The 19,484-nt window shown below is 42.9% G+C and overlaps 1 long non-coding RNA gene across 1 annotated transcript in view; it reads left to right on the forward strand.

Annotated features, from left to right (window-relative positions):
• LOC134867372 (uncharacterized) overlaps positions 1-19,052 on the forward strand; it is a 28,475-nt gene extending 9,423 nt beyond the window's left edge. The window contains exons 3-4 of the long non-coding RNA XR_010166143.1: positions 18,542-18,661; positions 18,980-19,052. This is a non-coding gene — a long non-coding RNA (uncharacterized LOC134867372). The remainder of the gene's footprint in view (positions 1-18,541; positions 18,662-18,979) is intronic.
• The last annotated feature ends 432 nt before the right edge of the window (positions 19,053-19,484 follow it).

The raw sequence follows: 19,484 nt of genomic DNA on the forward strand, positions 1-19,484 counted from the left end.
GAAGAAGGGAAATATTTGACTTTTAGCGCATATAACAATTTTTAGGACTTAGGAGAATGATTTAAATAATGGAAGTGTTCATTCTGGCTACTTGGTTTACACAAAAAAAGATTTACAATCTTCTCTTTACCAATGCAAGTAAATGAGGAAATAGTATTTTTGGGCCTTAAACATCGCCACGGATTGTAACTGAAGTGAGTACCACCGTTTGACCACTATTAGATTTTGCTTTGACGCCAGGCTCACTTTCTTGATGCTTTCCTTGGCGTCCGTTTTTCCAAATGTTGCTGTACTGCAAAATTGTAGCGGTTCCATCAGTGCCTCCCCTGTGTCCACTCAGTCCTCCTGCAGTCATCCCTGAGTGTCTTTTGGCATTGCTTCCAATGGCAGGTGTAGAGACAAACGAGAGCCGGTGTGCATGCATCCAGGCGTGTGCATGTGTGTGTGTGTGTGTGTATGTGTGTGTACACATCCCTCCCACCCTGCTACGATACAGTAACTGCTGACCCCGGACACAGTGCCATTATGGCAGACGAGGCAGGGCTCCCCTGGCAGCGGCTGGGGCGGCTGGTTGCTAGGTGGAGAGACATTACCGCGGGCCTCTGCAATAATTTATCCTAAGAGCGCGGCGAGCCGTCATGTAGCCCCTGACAGAGAGCTGCAGTACTTTATCAGCCTGCCTGTAAATCAGCCATGTGTGGGTGCAGACGGCAACATTGTTTGATCTCTTTCAGACACTCTAATAATCTGCTCCCCTCTGATTGATACCTTCACACAACAAAGCACATTACACCAGCAAACCACAGTGCGTGAGTGTGAGTGCATGTGCTAGTGTGTTTGTGTGTGTGTGTGTGTGTGTGTGTGTGTGTGTGTGTGTGTGTGTCTTTCTTGTGGTCATCAGTATTGCCAGTGGCCTGGGGAAGAAGAGGGAGGGGATGAATGAGTCTTCCGCAGAAACACAGGGTCATTTGGAGTCTCTAAACCAATGACAGGCTAACGGGTTCACAAAACGATCACTGGATGAAGGGAGGGGCGGTAGGGGGGAGGAAAAAAGAGGGTGTGGGGAGGCAGTGCCACCAACCTCAACACAAGAAATACAGCAAAGGGATAAAGAGCTACCCAAGCAGTTATTCTTCTCTTAAATGGTGGCTTTTTTTTGCATAACTGTAAAAATATGATTGCGAATCTGCAGGAATACAGTTTCACTTTTGATTGAGATGCATATAAATATGATCATTTATATGCAGAGTAAACATCACCTTTCTTATTTTTCAAACCTACAGATTGCATAAAGAAAACAGCCTTGCTTTCTCCGGTACAGAGGGAAGAATTGAGCGCTGTTTTCCATTTCGGTATGGCAAATATTTTGGAATGTAATATGAGGCTTTGACAAATGCAGCAAATGTAGCTACACAGCTCAATGTCTTTTCTTTAAAACGCTGATATTTCTTTTTTTTTATTCCATTCATGGCCTTCTATCAAATCAAAGTGTATTGCATCCTTTTCCAAATTGCCTTCCAACTCTTTTTTTCCGCTGGATATGGCTCATATACAAAGGAGAGCAATGTCCCGTCCAACAATACCCATACCATTTGTGCCGCTCAGCTTCAGAATGTCATTGGTTTGAGTGTGACAGTAAAACATAACTCTACCTTTTTTCTGCGGGTTGAATTGGAACATGGCTTCCAATTATTCAGCTCCAAATTCAATAGCAATTTTCTGCTCAATGAAATAGTGGTTTCAATCTCTAGAGTAATGTCACTTTAGAGAGATTTTCAAAATGGCATGTCTGTGAGTGAATAGATGGACGCGGAAGGATTCATTTTGCTCGAGGAAATGATACTTGTCTGCTGAAGCTTGTCATTTATTGATGAAGAGAGAACCTCTTCAGACACTATAGAATCCACAGTATGTGTATAGATGTTTTTGTCGAGGAATCCATTTTTAATACGTCTAATTTCTGTTTTAGGATAAAAGATGCCAAACAGATGCATAACCTTACGATTGTGTTCGGTCAGATGGAGCCCATTTTGCTTCAATGCAGCATTAAAAGTAGCACTGAACAATAAAAAAAAATGCAATTATAAGTGTGTTTGTGTGTAATGTATCAGTAGCCCATCCAGGGCCCCATAATGAATGCAATGCAACGTGCGATCACTGAGCCGTGCGTATGCCCCGCTCAATGCATCTCTGAAAATAAACAGAGCAATGGAAATGGTTCTCATTAGTGTTGTTTTCATATTAAGTCCCTCAGACAAGGTTGACAAACCCAGCTCCCTGTGCCGGGCTCCTCGGGGACCATCGCTTCAATACAGCTAGGGCAAACAACACCAGCCGATACCAACACCATTACCACCTCCTATAGTTACTTATCCTCCCCTCCCTCCCTGTGGAGTGCTCTGTCTACACAGACCAGAGGAAAAACGCATTAAGATCTTCCAGCAGCATAGAGAAAGAGTCCTGCTTTCATCTATCACCATTGCTATTGGCCCTAAAAGGGACAAATGTCTGTTCTCCATCTCCGTGCTATTAGATTTGGAGAAGTGTGTGCTGTGTGTGTGTGTGTGGAAGTTATTTCGTGCTCCAGAGACGATCCACAGCGAGGCTGTTTAGCAGGACGGGGAACAGGTGTGCTGAGCTTCTGGCTGCCACCATGTGTTCCAGTTGTTTCATCTGCACCTGTTTCCCCGAGTCCTGTATGTGATGATCAAAACACTTTATTAACCATAAAGTGCTCTCGTTCGTATGCCGCGCTGTCTGTGCCTCTAAATGTTTCACGGTCACATATTACCATGAAGTAATTAATTCATGTAACAGAGGTTAACGCGTCAGGAGTCATGTATGTAACCAGGAAAATAAGCCCGACTAAAAAGATAAACTTTCCTTTTGCAAATCGATTTACATTACAGTGAAACCAGCTCATGAAAGCTTTGATGATTTTTTTTTAATGAGCAAGCTGTCTTAAATGTAAAGTAGGTGCTTCCTGCATGAAATCAGAGAAGTACATTTCTCCACGTGAAGCAATTTTTGATTAGGACAAAAATCCACCTCAAATTTAACCCTAAACCAAATTTGCTGCACTACAGACCCTCAAACATCTGGTGTAAAGCTGCATCTTCACATTATTTCATTACTTCTTAATCAGCATGGTATGATTTTCATTAATGGATTTAATATACGGTCGACAGCATGTCATAAAAAGGGAAAAATGGGAACAAGAATTTCCTTTAGTCTAAAAAGTCGTCTTCAAAGTGCTTTTTTTCTCAAAACACATTAAAATAACTATTTTGTTTACAATCGTAAAACTTAAATAAAAGCAGAAACAACATGTAGTTAAAGATCTATAAAGAAAAGGGATTTGCTTCTCCTTGTTATAGAAAGAAGAAGAAGACATACTTTTATTAATCCCTTACAGGGAAATTGCTTTTCTCTACTCTGTTGTGTTGACACACATAAAACACACAGAGGATATACATGCACAAACACAGAGGTAATACACAACCACATGCAGAGGAGAGGTAGCCAGGTACCCGGTGCCAAGGACGCAGAGGAGAGGTAGCCAGGTACCTGGCGCCAAGGGAGCAGATAGAGGTTAGGTGCCTTGCTCAAGGGCTACCAGCTCACTCCATATTTTTTTGATCCGATCGGGACGTGAACCGGCGACCCTTCGGTCCCAAGACCAAGTCCCTACTGACTGAGCCACTGTCGCCCCCAAACACTTAGTCTAATAACAAAATTGCCTCAAAATGTGACCTTTTTCTAAAGTAAAAAAAGTTCCGATTGTTTTCACATAACCTCTTTATTATGGGTAAATATATTCTTAACATTATTTGCATTCACAGGACCTTATCTGCATTTCTGTTTGTGACAGTATCCCTTAAAAATATGCTGCATTTGCTGTTTCAGCAAGAGTCAGTCCTGGGAAAAGTAACCTCTCCACAGTGGTTTGACTGAAAGAATTAAAAGAATAAAGCAGGGTTTGTCACCATGAATACAAGTCTTTACAAAAATGTGGAAACAAGGGCGGGGAAATAATGGTCCAGGCCACACTGATCTCACTAAAGGGCGCTTACACCCCTACTAGGGTTAGGGTTCTTCCCCAGGCATCTGTGAGAAAGTCTCGTCCTTTTCCCAACACGGAGGCGCTCCTAAGCACACCTGAGCTGTGATTTGGCAGGACACCTCTCACTGCTACAGGCTACTGTAAATATCACCTTTCTTGTTATCTCCAAGACCTGCTTTTCCAGTAACTAGAGGGGGGGACGGGGACGTGTAATTCAATACACTGTGTCTGGCCATTTACTTTCAGAGGACATCTAGGTGACATGTCTTAGTGGCCCCGGAATGAACATAAGGATTAATAAGTAATGGCCTGTATAAAGATGATATTTGCACTCAGATATCCCTCTTTTTTTAGATGAATGCTTTTGATCACAGGGAAAGTGGTAATACAAAACGAGGTACGACATCTCAACACAATCTGGCACATTACGAGCGCCTTACATTGTTAAGTCGGACTTGGGAGAGAGAGATTTTTCATCCCTTTTATTGTAATCAGTATGTTTCTAGTGTTGCAAGATGTTTCTGACATGGCCCAATCGTTGACATACCTCATGATTTAATATATAACACTGGCAGTGATGACTCCAACTAGCTTGGATGCTACAATTTGTTGACAATAACGATAGTACATGTCCCACACTGGAAAATGAAATGGTATTTGGTCGTCCTCTGTAATACCGTTGTTGGTCCCCCTGGCATTTTGTAATTTGTTGCAGTGTTTGTGTTCACTTTAATATCACGGTATTGCTTCAATTTGAGCTGAAAGATAAAGTTCCATTTCATTTTGTCGGATTAACTTACAGGGTAGCACGCGTCTCAAGGTATTTGTTGTGTTTTGTTTTATCTATGAATTATTTAGAGGCCTCAAAAACGAGCTGTCTCTCTCAGCAATCTCAGTCAGATGTTTAATTTGGTCCGCTAGCGTGGAATAGCACTCACCCCGACTGGGATTAGGTGGATGGCTGTGTAATTTCCCTGAAGGAGGGGCATGTTGAATTGGAGAATAATGATAAAGGAGGAACTGAACATTTTGAAACGGGGGGAAAAAAATGAACTCATTATTGCTACGTGTGCTTGAAGTTGTCATGGATTTTAGCTCCAGTGTGAAACTAGAGGCAACGCTGTAAAATAAAACCACACAATTCAACGTGTTAGTCAGGAGATGTTGCTTAAAGAGACCCTGTTATGCTTTTTGCCATCTTTCCTGTAGTGTGTTATAGGTTTGTGTGCATGTAAATGGTCTGTAAAGGCTAAAATGCCTCCATTGGAATCCTTTGTTTACTTCTGGAACATAGTGACATCACTATGCAATACTCACGCTTCTATTGGCTAGCGCTCCAACTCATTGTACGTGATAAGGCTAAGCGGCGGGACATCTCTAAGGGGTTGTCATATCACAACAGAGCTAACCAATCAGAGCATTGGGCTCTGGTTTCAGACAGAGGGTGAAAGAGAGGCGGTATGAGGAATAATAAAGAGCTTTTTGAACATCAAAGCAGTTAAAGGTGTAGCAGTAGAGGCACAAAGTACAAAAATGAAACTAAAAATAAGCATATATGTCCTCTCTAAAGAAAGTCTGCTGCAATGCTATAATCATCCTTTACCAGGCCATTCTTCATAATTGTAATACAATATGCTAAAGTTCACTTGGTCTATTAATGAAAGATTCCCTGTTTTTCTTTACACTCCATCGCACTTTTAAAAAATGCTAATGGACTCCAAAAAGCACCTGAGCAAGGATGAAAGTGCCCTAATTCCTGCTCAAAAGGTCACAGAGATGAGTTATAGCGGAATAAGCACCTGAAAGCTATTCCCTTGTTAGATTTGACAAGAGAGGCTGCCATTTTCCCCCTTAAAAATAGTGTTGGGTAATAAATGATCATTTGTGGAATGTGACTTGCTACCGGCAGTGACTTTTCCCACTGACATAACTTTACTGCTGGCTGATTTACATCCGGATACTTGTCCCCAAAAATATTTTAAATGAGCGTTTTATTCATAAAGCGCAGCAGACGGCAGTGACACACGCAAGAGCTCTTATTGTGCTTCTTAGGGGAAATGGCTAATTAGTTGGCCATGAAAAATGCAGCCGCGCCTGTTTTACTATCATCCTCCGTTTGACTCGACAATACTTTTTTTGGTAACAGTTAAACACTCGGAATCAGCACAATAGGAAATATGTGCATGCCCACACTTAACTGAGTTACTGACACATGCATGCTACTATCCACTGTGAACCACATTGGTCCCGGGGATAAGCGTGGCTTCTGTACAGGAGGTGCTGTGCGTACCTCAGCATATGTGAAAGTCCTTCTCGGGTCCCTGAAAGGTGCTCCTGGTGTGGATGTGGGGCTGTAGAGCAGGGATCACAGTGACAGTTTCAGGTGGAGAAGTCTATTAATAGTTTACCTCTCAGCCAAAGCATTTCATCATTTTCAGTGTCTGAGGGCTTCCTGCTTCAAAAAACAGGGGGTGAAGTTATGCATCTCAATCTACCCCTTCATATTTCATGCTGTTGAGGATTATAAATAAAAGGACAGATTTTGACCTGGGCTATTAGTTACCCGGGATCCTGTGGGTGGATGGTGCTTTGTCTCCTGTCAGCTTCTGGTGTTTTTCCTTCAGAAAGCAACAGGATTACAATCAAAGTCGTCGGGATACAATGTGAGATATGATCCCCGCTGCCTAGAAGTGAAAAAGGAGAAGTACAACGAGGGGCCGCAGAACAACAAAAGCAAAACAAAACCAAACCAATCAGTCAAAATCAGCCAAAAGGGAGCGTCGGGAAGGAACAAGGTAGGGAATTTGACAGCAGGTCAAGCTACGGGTCAGTCTGAAGTACCACTCTGGTGATTGCTGTTTCCCTCCTTGTGTGACTCTGTTGTTTTGACCACACAAACTGGCCCAAAGTCTCCTGAGAGGAGCCTCTCTGACAGAGTGATGTGAAAAACAGTACGCTGGAAAGCTCTCCCTCTCTCACCTTCCCCATGGCCCGATAGATGGGCCCAACATATGCCAAAGCAGCCTGTCAGGGCGTCTTGTTGTTGGACAGACCTTTGATCTTGAACAAATAGAGAGAAGAGGAGTCTCACAGCGGCTGCCTCGGGGCGCAAGGAAATATCGGCATCACAAAGGGTCAGATTCTGAGAGAAGGCAGTAAAATTAGAAACTTTATTGCCATCTTTATGGCTTCATTCCCTATGGCAATTACATTATCTCTGGGAAATGACAGAGCTTTGTTCCCATTATCAGGGAAATCTCTAGCAAGGAGTGTCTTATGTGCTGGAAGGAAATGTATGTACGTCAATCTGAATACATCACAGTGGATTTTCGTGTCAAAGCTGCAACAATCAGCAATTGAAAAAAGCTGTGTTTGATAACTTTTTGCAAATAAACACAAGTGCTTGGATATAAAACTAATCAAGGAATAATGGGAAAAACTTTTTGCAGCTCAGAGTGTTTCTATCAAATCTAGATTGACAACCCTCACTTGAAATTAATGATTTTTTTTTTCTGCGACCACTCAGCCGCTAACCACCCCGAAACCTCACACATTGACTTTTCTCCACAGATTGCAACTCATCCATTTTTTAATTGTGTTCATTTTTACCTGGGTCCCACCGGACCTGCAGCAGTGGTGGTCGTTGTCATCCGTCTGCTCTGACAGGAAAAGAGAGCGGGAGAGTGGAGCCTCCACCCCGAGCTGATGTGTCAGGCTTATCACACAGCCGAGTGATCCTGAGGTGACATCCTCCACTGAATCAGTGACATTTCACGGACGGTGCAAATCTATCCATCTTTGTCAAACATCCGCCTCGATTTTAGCATTCCCCGAGTTAGCATATTGATCACTAAGAAACGCTCGAGTGAGGACTTCTTGTTTTCTGCTCCTTTTAAAATGGGCATTGTGAGTCCACTGGACTCTTCAGTCAAAGTCTGCTGCTCCGGGCCTTAATCTGCCCTCCTCAAAGGTGCATAAAATATGGAGGGCTTTTGTCATTCAGGACCAAGAGGCTCGCCAAAGACTTTGCTTTGTCTCTTTAATTTGTCTCCTAAAAACTTTACTGGAGTAGAGTTTCAACAAAGTTTACAACATTTTTCAACATTTTCATTAAATTCAACACTACGTATACAAAGATGATTTGCTTTCTATTGTTCTTTAACAGATTTATTATGGAGGAAGCCGTTTATCAACGACCACGTCAAAGGATGGTGTGCTAAATAATATGGTATTAATTGAAAGTGGCCCCACTATGCTAATTTTCAGGTTTCATATCTGTATTTTATGCCACTAGTTGGACATGTCTTCATGTTTAAATGTTCAGAAAGCTCTTTATGTTTCTCATACTGCCTGTGCTGCAGCACCTTTTTTCTCCCTCTGTCTGAAACCAGAGCCCAGTCTGCTCTGATTGGTTAGCTCGCCGACTCTGTTGCGAATGGTCAACCGATTAGAGATGTCCCGCCCCTTAGCCTATCACGTACAATGTGTTTGAACTCTAGCCAATAGAAGCGTGAGGGTTCTGTAGTAGTGTCACTATGTTGTGGATGTAAACAAAGGAGTCAAATGGAGGTTTTTCAGGCAGTGTGTGAGAGAGAACTTTCGGATTTTAGCCTTTGCAGACCATTTACGTGCACTAAAGTATATGCAAAACACTACAGGAAATGGAAAACCCTTAAAAAGCATAAAAGGGCCTCTTTAAGCTAACATGTTCAATTAAACAAGAAGCTGTGCGTCCTCAAGCCGCTTTGCTTAACAGACATGGAGTTTTGTTTCCATCAGTGAAACTGCTGCGATGCATTCCGTAAAACAACACGAGGATGAACCCCGCTGATGACGGAGAATGTCCTAACCACCTGGTTCCAGCCGTGTGTAAACCGTAGCAGCTTCTGTTATTTGTGTCGGGGCGTGCAATGTAATAATTGATTAATAATGCAAAGCTTTAGGGGAAACTATAACCCCTAAAATGAGGGCGATGATTGCGCCTGCTCCGAAGCAAATCAACAGCGACAGAATCGCACCAGGGATTACAACATCTGCAGTGTGTGGTGTCGAGGTTAACTTGTCCTGTGATTACAAAACGCATTTCCCGGGAGCAGGTGTTACAATGACACCGTTGCGATCATGTATGTGCAAATGCCGGTGCAAACTGGAGCATGCGCGCGCACACACACACACACACACACACACACACACACACACACACACACACACACACACAAACTGAATCACCCAATCACACAAAGAGGGTGAGGGAGCAGGGAGAGAGAAGAATAGCTGCCTCCCCAACCATATGCTTTTGGCCTTGATGCCTGTGAGACCCGTGTGAAAACATGAATGAGAAGCCTTCAAATCGATAGGGACAAGAGATCTAGTGTCTAGCAAATCCAGTGCAGACTGACATGTTCTCCATGTAATCTCCCGCATTGTGCTGCGAGGGGAAAGATTATCCTTCTCCGACTGGCTGGTAAAAGGTTGCTTTGCTGTAGTTCATGTCTGTGTGAAGGGAGGGAGCATATGCCTCTCTGTAAACGATGCTGGCTCCCCCTCCTCCTCTGTCAGAGGCTGGATTATTTCCAACATTATCCCCCCCCCCAGCCCTTACACACCCGACTCACCAATAAAGGGCTTTCCCTCTCTCTCCCCTTCCCCTTTTCAAAAATCATCGGATTTATGACTGGATTTCGGAAAAAGTTCTGCACCAATTTTGATGCCTGCTAAGTACCCCGGCAGGATTAGAAGAGGCCTCTTGATTTGTGCACTCCAGTGTGTTGAGCAGTGCATTGTGGTCAGGGTTATCAACTGTGGGAGAAAAAAGGCAGTAGTGCATAATGATAAGGCTTGTTATGCGCATCAAGTGCCGAAAGCAGAGAGTGAGAAAGAGCATGTGTTTGTTTGGAATCAATAGAGAACACTATCAGGTTTAATTTGCCTCGTGCTGCCTTTTCCACCCCTTTACATTCATAAACTGCAGATTGGAGGAAATGGCTAGCTCCACTGTAGCAGCAACATTAGGGCGGATGCACGGCCTGCATGAATGAAATGGCGGCTTACATTGACTGTAAATTGGAATTTAACACTGCGGCACAATTTACAGAGGCATAATAAAAAGGCAGCGACTAGCTCACGATTGACTTGTAAAAAAAAAAAAAGCCTGTTGTAAATTGTAATGAAATGCAGCGATGACTTTGCCAATGATCTAGAAATAAACAGGAAAAAAAATCTTGATCTGTGATTTATTGTGCCCCCGCTTGTGTTACCTGTTAAGTCTAGACACAGGAGGCAGACAGTCACCTTCACCGGGAAAAAGTGGCCAGCATTTCTCTCTATTATGATGCCGGGTGGTCTGCACGTGACGCGACGTAAATCCAGAATCGCTGAAGCGGTTTTGACTGGCCTCCTCGTGCAGCAGTCTGACTGTCTGACAGCAGGTCTGGCTTTGGGCAGGTGTGAGACGAGGAAGAGCCAGGTTAGTCTCAGTTAATAAAGCCTCAACCAGTTCCTCCAGTCTGCCCTTGGAGATCACTTACATCAAAGCACCAATCAAAAACTGGTGCAGATATAATTTGTCATCAGGGATTTCCTGCTGGAGAATTATAGAGAAGATACAGGCCGATCGATACTATGGATTTTCACTGCAGTGGCTGATTGTCCAATTGCCGTGAAACATGTACCGAGATAAAAGGGCACGCCTGCCATTTTGTAACAGACTGCCGAGTCAGCATAGGGCTTGTCAGATACTTATAGGCTGCTGTGATAGAAAATTATCATGCTGCAGTGTCCAAGTACTATTTAACACATTTTCCCTCCATGGGACGTGATTCATCACAGATCCCGTCTCGCTCTCTCTCTTCTTTTTTGAGCGGGCATCACTCTGCGTCATTGTCAAGTGAGTCTCCGGCCACACATGGGTGGTGTTTAAGAGGAGCAGACACACACAGATGCCAGAGCAATGCGAGTCCTCCGCTAGTAGATGTCAACCAGAGTTAGGAAAGACGCTGGAGGAATATGTTAAATCCCCCCTTAAAAGTCTAACTTATGTCAAAACATTCCTAATCATTCTAGATTAACTTCTCCAAAACATGTGTTATTAGAGTAAATGTTGTTGAGAATCTGGAGCTTTTCAGGACCTGTTGCTTCCACATGATATACAGGTATTGAACGACAGTGAAAACAGGGAAAACAAATCCTTAAGGCTTTCCAATGCAGTTGATAGAATTGTATAAATGCACCTTGTTACCGATCATCTATCTCCTTTTTCTTCTTATTCCTGCTCTGGTCTGACACTGATCATAAAAACGGATGAAGCAGAACTCAATTACAGCCTTGTGGACAGCATGGTGGCATAGTGAGTAGCAACACTCCAGGTTCACGGCCCCGCCATCGACCAGTTCATGGTGGAGCAGCGAGACCAGAGAAAAGTCACGTCTCTCTTTCAGGGATGAGAAGCAGGCACATAAAGGCTTGCTTTGTTGGGTAATATCAACTTGGTGCTTTTTGTGGTGGTCTGTTGGTCGATACGGTACTTGGGGCTATACTGAAATATTTGTCAATAGTATGAATAGAAGCCATAATAGGGTCAAGACGTGTCCAACACTTTGCTGATATAATCCAATTTCTCAGCTTATCTTTCTAGTTTAGTACTAATTTGACATTGTTGACTGGTTGGGACTTTTTGCAATAGTTGTAAATTGATTTGAATCCTGTCGGTTTCCTCCTCCGATAAAGGCTCAAACATGTAAGGTTGGATGCCAATAGCCTCCATGGTTCATCTCTCACAGTTTCGAGAACTTCACTTACTTCTGTGGGCTCTGAGGCAGCCATGGATTGCTCCTTGTAAACCAGCCAATCAGAGCAGAGCTTGGCATAATTATGTAAATGAGCCCCAAATAAGGCCATTCAGCTTGTTTCATTCTATAACCAAATCATAGGGCTGTAAATGAGTCTGTGAAACCGCATCTGGACATTTTGGATCAACCAAAGTTATATACCTTCTTTGTAGACATCAGAGAACAATTTAAAATACCAGATAGATGCTTTCTATGGCACCTTTAAAGGACAGGAAAAACCCTTTTTCTATAGGAAGCTAAGTCTATAGAGTTGACAAATATGAGATGTGGGGTTCCTCAAGGCTCTATCTTGGGGCCTCTTCTCTTTAACATCTACATACTGGCTCAGATAGTGAAAAACAACAAAATAAGTTACCATTGCTATGCAGATGACACACACATTTACAGAACCATTTCACCAGGACACTATGCTCCAATTCAAACACTGAGTATGTGTCAGAACTTTCTCCAATCAAACAAAGACAAACCAGCATTCAAACACCACAACATGCGGCACCAATCTAAGATATTGAACATGATAGCGTAGCGTAGCTATACTATAGTTATTTTTAAAAGTCTAAAATGTAGAGACTTCAAGACTCTGTTGGTATCGAGTCAATCTTGGCATACTTTAATGGATATTTCAGGACAAAAATAAGCCGATCACATTCTTTCATATACCTGAGACTGCCAGTGTTGCATCACTGCTTTCATGCATGATAAATCACAGTGCAATGTTTCTTCTGTACAAAAAGGGAAATTAAGGTGCGTGAATTAGAGAAATCATTTGGATGCTCTTGAGATTGACTTCCGATATCCTGGATGGCGAAATACAATTTACAAGGACACTGTACTCCACAACATTTTTGATAAGGGTGAACCCTGACTATGTAACTCCACTACACATCAGCTGTTATGTTTCTAAAGTATGTTTCCAGCTAATAGCGTCACACCAATTCCTGGAGTCACAGTTTATTTTTCAAATGTGATTGAACTTTTTTTGGGTCAAGTAGCTTGTTTAAAATCAGTGTCAGATTAAGGCTGCAGTCATTAATTAGTTGCCTCTGATACATATCTATATTAACATTAAGATAAATGAATCTAGCAGATATAGAATTAAACGACTTTGATCGGAATCAGGCCAAGTTTTCATGAAGTGGAGGGTTTTCGAAGTACAGATGGAAAGTATACAAACTTGATGATCAGGTTCATTCATTCCTGTCAGATTGAAAATACCCCTCGCTCAAGTCCTGGTAAACAAGCATTTCAGAGTGGGTGGCCCTCGTAGCAAGGAGCAGTCGGACCTGTCTGTCTTTGTTGTACACGCCAAGCCAGTCTCCGGACGGAGGGCAGCGACGTACAGGGCGCGATGCCAGGCAGCAAAATGAGAGGCTGCAGCTCAGTGACAGAAGCAATGACCCTCAACTCAACCATCTTTTACTGTGTACTGAAGTGCTGCTGCTATAATGACCCCCCCCCCCCCACCCTTTTTAAAGCTGCTCAGCTAGTTTGGAACATTATATTTTCATGTAGGAAGATTTGGCAGCTGTCTTAAAGAGATGTCCAATAGCTTGAGGTCGCAGGAGCCCATATAGCTAGAAGGAACTTTTTATTGTAAAGGCCCTGATTGAAACTAGAGTCACAGTTTAGGACAAAATCAAATGTGACAAAACAAAACTGAGGTTGCCTGACAGTGGAAAAACGGAACTGTACTAAAACACCTGTTACAGCATATTATCTATAAATCCTTGCACGTATTTGTCTATATTAGTGGACTTAATATACTGCAGGACTACATCCATTCATCACCACCTGTTAGAATGCAATTTGCACGTCAAACTAGGACTCTTACTAATGAATATCTTCATTATTATTATATTATTTTCTCGTTACATCGGTTCCACCTCCGTAAAATGTTTGAAAATTGTGAAAATTATCCACGTTCCTCAAAGTCCAAGGTGAGGTCTCTAACTTACATTTTTATTCAGTCCAAAAGACTAAGATGTGTCACAGCAAGAGCCAGGAGTGAATCTTCATTTTTAATGTTAAAAATATCCTTTCTTCCATTAGAGCAAGAAAAATGATTGTGTAAGTCCATTTTCAAGAGGCTGAACATGTTGTTACTCACCAGGCTTTCGGTCTGCTTAGTTAAGTTAGTGAAGTTAAGATTGTCTCCTCTAGCTGGAGAATCTGTGTCCTTGAACAAGTGGACTTTTCTTAATCTTTAATGGCAAACAAAACAGCCTCTAAGAGTTTGATGAGAGACCTTGTAAATCCAGAACAATTTCACGAGAAGCCAGAGCAAAAAAAGTGGCGGATCTGGCTGGAATGAGTCTTCTCAAGGTCAAAGATCAACCGAAACAAAGTTTTCCACTCTCTGTCGTCCCGGCAGCTGCCTGTCTGAGATGACGGGCGTGCAGATGAGTGTTTTGGGAAATGTGCGGAGCAAAATGAATTCATACTGTAAGGTAATGAGGACTTGCATGAGCTGTAATTGTTATTATTGCAAGACACAAATTGAAAAGCATAACCTGCCTGACACCAGCTATCAGTTGTCATTATGTGGGAAAACATGCCCTCATTGCAGATAGCTGTCTGTTGACACCCAAAGTAATTGAGGAGGTAGTCGAGCTGTTGAAGGCTCTCAAAGGGGAGGACGAACACTTGATCAGAGCATTTTTATGTCTTCTGAGATGATTTGATTTCACATAATGTCTATTTTACAGCCAGATATGCCATTAATTTGCATGATAGCGAGCCAAAATGTGACATTTTTATTTAGACGTCCCCACAATGTTTGGAGAACAATTGGGTGCGTTTTTTCTTCTGTCAGTCTTTCAGAGCGCTGGCGTCTCATTATATCATATCTAACAGAGCAGTGAATAGCTGCCTCTCTCCTCACATTGCTGTGTCAGGTCAATGTGCCATTTTTTAAGTGGTGACGGGAGGGGAGGAGGCGGGGGGTTTAATGTTGACAGCGAGAGGATGATTACACGTTTAACTCTTTGTTGTTGTTTACCAACAGCCGGAAACTTATGGAAGAAACAAAGGAATTGATTTAGTCTTCTCGTATCCTACATCACATATCGTCCAGCCCAAATATTCTCATATTTTTACTGTAGTTTCGCTTTAGACATCTTGCCAGGAAGTACTTGAATGGGACCACATTTGAATATCTATCTGCAGATGCAACAGGAAGTATGGAAGTAAGCATTGTAAACGGTCCCTTGACAAAAGCATTTGGATTTTTCCATTGGATTTCAGAAAATGGCAGAAAATTAGATCTTGGGCAAAACATGTTATGATATTTGCACGTTTTCTTACTCCATAATCTCTACATATTAACACCACTTTAATGATTCTGAAGCCTACATGTTCATGGACATCAATGCTAAGCTAATGGCGGCTAATCCTCAACGTGATGACTCATTTACCCAGTAGGGTATTTACTGACACATTTTATGTCGTAGAACAAAATATGTATAGGATTTGTAAACCTTATTTTAGGCATTTAACCAAAAACAAGTTCACAAAAACATTGATTTCAATATGAAGGGCACCAAAAGTAGTAAGATGCTAACTCATTTCCAGGTTTTAAGACCCTTTCTTGCGCCACTCTAGTTAAAGGCGTCTTTTAGCCCTATATCTGAAGCACAGGCCGATGTTTTATCCTGTAAGCTCGGGCTGGCAAACCGGGCAAGTCTGTGCTTGGTGCCTGAAGCGCTGAAGCGAGAACAAGGGGGCTTCTTTCCCATGAACTGGAGCCAAGTGCCAGCACTTAAGGTGAAGGGCCGAGGCGCTGGAGAAGTAATTTAATCTGAGGCTCTGCCCAATTCCCTGGGCGGCCGAGTTTAAGAAAGGTCACACAGAGAAACAGGCACTGGTGACCCCTTCCCAATTACGGACGCTACAGCAGAACATATCACAGCACCGTCCAAAGTGACAGTCATTTAGCAGCAACTCATCTGAGGGGAGGAAGTGGGAGATGGATGATAAGGAAATAAAAAATGATTTGCCAGGACCTGTTAGCCACTTCTCTACACAGGCCCACTGCTCCCTCAGCTCCTCCCCGTCTTATTCACACACTCATACACTCTCTCTCTCTCTCTCGATCTCCCCCCCCCTCACTCTCTGTCTCTTCCCACCCCCTGCCACCCCTGCTGCCCATCTCCCTCCTGCTCCACAGACACGTGACGACTCCGCATGATTATTGGCGCAATCACTCATGTAACAGCCTGCCCAGCTTTCCGTGGGGGCTCCAGTATTTGTCACTGTCACTTCCCCAAGTGCTCCGCCATTGTCTTGGAAATTGTATGTGTAAGGCAAGAGATGCCTGTGACCCACTTCGACAAGGGAGCCAGCGATGTGAGGGCGCTCATCACACAAAAAAACAGCAGTTTGATGTGTCCTATTATGTGTCCCAGCAAGAGCCATAAATAATTGTGACAAGTTTTTTGTTGCGCGTGAAAGTCCTTGACTCTGCCTCCTGTTCCAGCACCTCCTCTCTCGTATGGAGACGCTGCCAAGCACCCCCGATGATAGATGGCACGGTGCAGCAAATGACAACGGGATAGATTTTTAGTTTGTGCTTTGGAAGGGATCAGTAATGGTGCTTTGCTGTACAAAGCAATAAAAGAGAAGGACAAGAGACAGAGGGGGGAGAATGAGAGGAACACAAAAAAAAAAGGATCCATCGATGCCGGAGAGGGAAGAATGATAGTCGGTGACGCATGATTTTTGGGGCGTTTGAGCACTTAGATATATGAAATCAGGGTTTGTCAAAGTGGAATAGTGTTGTTGCATTTGGCCACTCACCGCAAAGACGTACATAAAAGATGCATGAAGTACACTTTGTGGTATTATATTGTCCACTACAACGGAGGAAGAATAGTCTTTTCTTCGAACAATAAAAGAGCAAATTGATATACCCCGGAACAACTGCATTGTTTTTGTTGTTTCTCTTCTCCTCGGACATACTGTTGTTCAGCTATTCATTTAAAGCACATTGTTTCTTCTCTTTGTTTCGTGCCAGGCAGTGATTTCCGACTGCTTAGCAGAGGAAATATTTCCGTGAGAAATTGACACGGACGCTAGATAAAGTACCACCTGCAGGTCCTGGGTGCCAGGCGGCCAGGATACTGGGAGACAGTATGATCAGTCATGGTAATGAGCACAAGGCTGACATACATGCTTTGAATTATATGACTTTGAGGCACCAGGCCCCCTCAAACCAGGCCTCAGCCATTAGTTCATCCCCTCTCTTCTTATCTCAGAGTCAAGCTGTGAAGTTTCAACAGCGCCATCACTTCCTCTCTAAATTGTTCCACCTCCTCAGCAGTGCATACAGAGGTAAATTAAGATTGTTTGACATAGTGTTTGGTTGAATAAATAAGGGGTGGCCTGAAGTTTACTCTTTTAAATCGCACGTATGTCAGCAGTTAAAATGAAACAACGGCGTGTTTCACGTTTGTCGTCTTCCTGTGACCGCAGACGCATTTGCTAATTGTATTCCGCTTCCTCCATCACAATTATTAATTTATCTCTTAAGACCACTGCGGCACGGATAATCACTCATGTCGCCGCATCCGATAGTTAAGAAGTGGGCTTCCGTAAAAATCCATCATGTACATCAATGCACATTACTGAGGTAATTAAACAGGAGGTAATACCGCCAGATATCGTAAAATATCACAGGGTGATCAAACGCCCCTTAACAACGTACAGCCTCAGCACATGGAGATGATGCAGGAGATGGGGGCTCAGCTGCACAAAAAAACATCCAACACACAAATGTAATTTATCTGTTTTGGAGTATCTGTACCTTAGCCTATGAGAAAATACTAATTATTTGAAATATACTGATTACAGCTAGCCGAGAAAGTGGCATTAAAATAATTACTAGTGAGCCCTCTCAGAGTTTGTACATTTAGCACTGTACCGCCATTAGGAATAATCTGTCCAATTAAAGGTTGTGTAATTAATTAAGTGCACATTCTGTGAAGAGGAGAGGGGAGAGGATTTATCAACCTGCTGAAATATGACCTATCTTGTCCAAAAGACTAATATGTTTAAACAAAAGATGAAAATTGATGACAACATTATTTGTAACAAAATGCTCACTGTGCAACTATGATGCATCTGTACTTGGATTCGGCTTCGTAGCATTGTCCTCACAAAAAGCGGTGATGTATTACCCCCGGCTGCCTGGCAATAACTTTCAATGAAGGGCGCTTTGCCTATCTAGTGAAACAGTCTGTTTATTTACACCACTTCACAACTCAGGCCTTAACTGCACGCATCATGGGGAAGATTAAGACGTGTTTTCATATGTGGAATTAAACAGGTTGCGGCCTGGATATAGACAGACAGATAGGTAGGTAGATAGATAGATAGATAGATAGATAGATAGATAGATAGATAGATAGATAGATAGATAGATATGGAGGTGGCATATGATGTTGTGAGAAATTCAAGCAATGTTGGCACTGAGCGGACATCCTGATCAAACCCCCCAAAAGTGTAGCAGAGCAGAAAAAATCTTGCTGCGCGAAACCTGTCGGGTCATTTCTGTAAAATCAAGAAAATCGAGCCAATGTCCTGTGTGTGTGTGTGTGTGTGTGTGTGTGTGTGTGTGTGTGTGTGGGCATTTCAGAGAGTAAAGAAGATGCCAAGTGCAGATTCTTTCACCTGCCATTGCAGTTTGTTGCCAGCTCTACATATGGCTTGGATCAACACTTCAGGGAACAGGCGTCATAGACTAACATTCAGTAAAGTACGTACACACACACACACACACACACACACACACACACACACACACACACACACACACACACACACACACACACACACACACACACACACACACACACCACACACACACACATACACACATCTAATGCTACCATGACCAGGACATGTATACACTGAGGGAGTACAATAGTAACATCATAATGGGAACAACACTGATTTAAACCCTAGATTCTGTCTAGTGTAGAGCTCTGGCACTCGAAAAGTTGGCCAGGGTGACTTCTAGAGCACCTTGGATGCTGTTCTGCAATGATGCTGTCTGATATTGTCCTGTTTTTAGAACTGCAGCAGCACCTGCGCCACCTACAGGCATGGGAGGCGTCTCCTGCAGGCATGGAGGACTGATGGTGATGCTATTTCTCCTTTTATACCTCCAATCTGTGCAGAATTTTCTTTAGATTTAACTTTGTTTGGATGTCCGAACGTCCTCTCAAACCGTGTTTATACAAGTGGGAGCTACGAGTAGGCACATCGCCTGTTATGCTTAACGTTGAACATCCTGCTAAGAATAAAGATGTTAACGAGTATTACCGGCAAAACCCCTTAGACCTTACACGCGATTAAGAGTGGAAATCACCTTTTTACTACCCCTGTAAAGTAAGGAGTCAAGTATTCGAAACAACACATGTATTACAATGAAGTTAAGTTTAAAAAAAGGGGGAAAATCCTGCAAAAAGGAGATCAGAATCCCTTTATTGGTCCCACAGAGGGGGACTCTGCATTTGACCCATCCTAGTGTTAGGAGCAGTGGGCTGCCATTATGCCCGGGGAGCAGTGTAGGGAAC

This window comes from Eleginops maclovinus, chromosome 1 (genome assembly GCF_036324505.1).
Source record: "Eleginops maclovinus isolate JMC-PN-2008 ecotype Puerto Natales chromosome 1, JC_Emac_rtc_rv5, whole genome shotgun sequence".
NCBI classification, from domain to species: Eukaryota; Metazoa; Chordata; class Actinopteri; order Perciformes; family Eleginopidae; genus Eleginops; species Eleginops maclovinus.